This window comes from Myotis lucifugus, unplaced genomic scaffold (assembly GCF_000147115.1).
Source record: "Myotis lucifugus unplaced genomic scaffold, Myoluc2.0 scaffold_25, whole genome shotgun sequence".
In the NCBI taxonomy this organism is placed as follows: Eukaryota; Metazoa; Chordata; class Mammalia; order Chiroptera; family Vespertilionidae; genus Myotis; species Myotis lucifugus.
In genome coordinates, this window is record NW_005871073.1 from 340833 (window position 1) to 344251 (window position 3419).

A 3419-nucleotide genomic window follows, 5' to 3' on the forward strand; every position below is an offset into this window, starting at 1 on the left:
CGGGAGCCCTCGAGAGATGTCCACTTGCCAGCGGGAGAGGGGCTAAGATGCAGTCAGACATCTTTAGCGCTGCTGAGGAGGCAGAAGAGGCTCTTGCCACAACCGCTGTACTGGCAGCCGTCAGCCTGGCTTGTGGCTGAGCAGAGCCCCCCCTGTGGGAATGCACTGACCACCAGGGGGCAGCTCCTGCATTGGGGGGGGGGGGGGGGTGGGGGTCAGTGTGTGTCATAGTGACCAGTCATTCCCAGTCGTTCTATTAGGGTCAATTTGCATATTACCCTTTTATTATATAGGATAGAGGCTGGTGCTTGGGTGGGGGCTGGCGGGTTTGCCCTGAAGGATGTCGCAGATCAGGGTGTGGGTCCCACTGGGTGCCTGGACAGCCTGGGTGAGGGGCTTGATGGCTGTTTGCAGGTTGGCCACAGCCCCTTAAGGTAGGGGTCCCTGCTGGGGTGCCTGGCCAGCCTGGGTGAGGGGCTGATGGCTGTTTGCAGGCTGGCCACAGCCCCCAGCCACCCAAGCTTCCAGTGGAGGCTGGCTGGAAGCAGGTATCTGGGGTTTATTTAGCTTCTATAATTGAAACTTTGTTGCCTTTAGCGGCGCCACAGCTGGCCGGGCAGGCTAGAAGCTTGGCTTCCTCCAATCGCCGGGGGCAAACCAAAGCCTCCTGCTTGCTCCCAGCTCCATGGCTGCCCAGCCGGCCATCTTGGTTGGGGTTAATTTGCAATAACAATCGCTCTGAATGGCTGGTGGGCGTGGCTTGTGAAGTGTAGCGAAGGAATGGTTAATTTGCATGTTTCTCTTTTATTAGAATAAGGATTATCTTGGCATTTCTTTGACTTTTAAACTTTTGATTAAAAGTTGTCTTACTGTGACTTTTTTAGGTTGATTTTATTTGGTATTCATTGATCTTATATTTTTACTAGAGGCACTGGTGCATGGGATTTGTGCACTGGTAGGGGGCATGGCCTGCAGGGATAGGTCCACTGAGGGAGTGCCGCTCATCTTGGTCAGCCAAGAAGCTGTGTACCCACCCTCTAAGCAGCTGCTCCTGCTGTGGGAGTGCTGCTCATCCCGGTCAGCCAAGCGGCACTCCCACTGTGTGAACGCACTGACCACCAGGGTGCAGCTCCTGAGTTAAACGTCTGCCCCCTGGTGGTCAGTGTTCATCATAGCTACTGGTTGACCAGTTATTCTGGTCGTTCTGCTGTTTGGTCACTGGGCTTTTATATATGTATAGGTATCAGTACCTCTTCTCATATTTAGAAATTTTATAGTCATTATTTCTTCAAATAAGCTAGTTGATCTTTTATCCCTCTTTTTTGGGATGACATTGGTTAATAAAATGACATGGGTTCAAGTGTACATTTCTATAATACATGATTTATATATTGTATTGTGTGTCTACCACCCAAAGTCAAATCTTCTTCCCTCACCATATATTTGAGTCTTTTACCCTTTATTACCACCTATTCCTCTTCCTTCTGGTAACCACCATCCTGTTGTTGTGTTTATGAGTTGTTATTTGTTTTTCTTGTTTATTCATTTATTGATTTCAGTTTTAGATACCATATATGAGCAAAATCATCTGGTTCTTAACTTTTTCTGTCTGTTTTATCTCATTTAGTATGATATTCTGGAGGTATTTTAAGTGCAGTAATTCAACTTTTCAACTCCATCATTTCAATTTAGTTATTAAAAAATTATATCAATCTCTTTGTTAATATTCTCATTTTGTTTATATATCATTATTCCAATTTCCTTCAGTTGTCTGTCTGTGTTATCCATTAGCTAATTAAATATATTTATGATTGAGGGCATGCAGGTACTACAGTGGAAGTGTCAGAGCCCGGTGGGGGCTACCTGGGCTGCGCTGCCGGGGTGAAGGCATCCTGCTCACATCCTTCTCCACCAGCCCTGACATGCCTGCCCTTGTTAGAAACAAACTTCACGGGAGTCTTTCTTCCTAAAGATGTAGACAGCACGGCACTCAGAACAGACACTAAGAACTGCTCTCATCTCAAAAAACACAGTATGAGAAGTTGCTGTGGAACGGCGTTTGATATATGTAGCCTTCCAACCAGCCACTGATCTCATTGGACCCATTACCTTGCATTCTCAATGAGATGGAATCACCCATCCTGAGCCTCCCCAAGACTTTGAAGAATTTTTTAATGATCTTCAGAAAGCCACCCTCTCCAGAGAAATGCAGTATTTTTATACAGTGCACTGGATCTCTAGGAAACACCAGAATTACCAGTGAAGAATATATTAAATGTCTCAAGGGCTACGGTGAAGCATTTTTCTATGGCGTGACAGTAAATCTCGTAGAATAGGTTCCTGTCTCTCCAAGGAGGTGTTCCTTTAGAATGATGACACACACCTGCAAATACATGCAGGGCACATACTGAAGTTCTTAGAAAAGAAGAAACCCAAAGATGCCTTCTGTGCTGTGGGAATAACAATGATTGAACTTTGCCTCAGAGACTCCTGGAATTTTGTCTTTGGATAAGCCTCTGACAGATGATGTTGGATTTTCAGCTTTGCCAGGCATGGCAGTGATTTTTACAGTTCAAGTTATGAAGGCAAAGTGAAGGTGTTGCAGAAAAAATCTTCAAGTGACTATTCTGTTTTTGATAAGTATTATACTCATGGAGTGATGGTAAATATTATACTCATGCAGTGACTAGTGTTTTGCTTCTTCAGTCCTGTAAGGCTTTAAACCCATGAGAATGAACATGTGTTTGGATTTTGACACTGCCAGTGACTTGCTCGCTTAATGCAAGCTACAGCTACTTGGGAGAAGCTGACCAGCACCCAGTAAATCTGTGACCTATCTGTTTACACAAGTTGCAGAGTGCTATTGGCTTCAACATTATAGAAAGATACAAAGCACTGGTGGGTAGATTGATGAGAAATCTTCTGACACACCTCCAGTTACTCCAAAGCATAATCCTGAGGATAATGTAAATTCACCAACACCTGTGGGAGTTTTTAAGGAGTGGAAAGAAGGTAATAAGATGCCTTGCTGTTGTGCAAAAATAAGAGACTTCCAATAGGAGTAATAAAAATAAGTACATGCACACCAAAAACAAAACTATTTATGACTGTTTTCTTAAAATCATTGTCAGGTAAATCTAAGGCTTGTGTGTGATATTTTGTTGTTGCTGTTTCTTTCAGGGTCTGTTTCTGGAGACTGTTGTGGTATTTTGAATAGAACAGGTTTTCAAAAGATGTAGCAAAATGTTCTATACATTATTCATTTACTTTGTCTCAGATCTGAGGAATGTTTATTTTGACATTGTTAATTATTCACTTTTGAACTCATTGGTTCCTTTTATGCTTGTTATTTTCTTGCTTATACTGTCTTCTATTTTAATTAATGTCTTTTTAAAAGTGTAGGAGCATCATATTTTCTA

The 3419-nt window shown here is 43.2% G+C and overlaps 1 pseudogene; it reads left to right on the forward strand.

Annotated features, from left to right (window-relative positions):
* Window positions 1–1972: 1972 nt before the first annotated feature.
* LOC102423557 lies at window positions 1973–3045 on the forward strand (annotated as a pseudogene).
* Window positions 3046–3419: the final 374 nt, after the last annotated feature.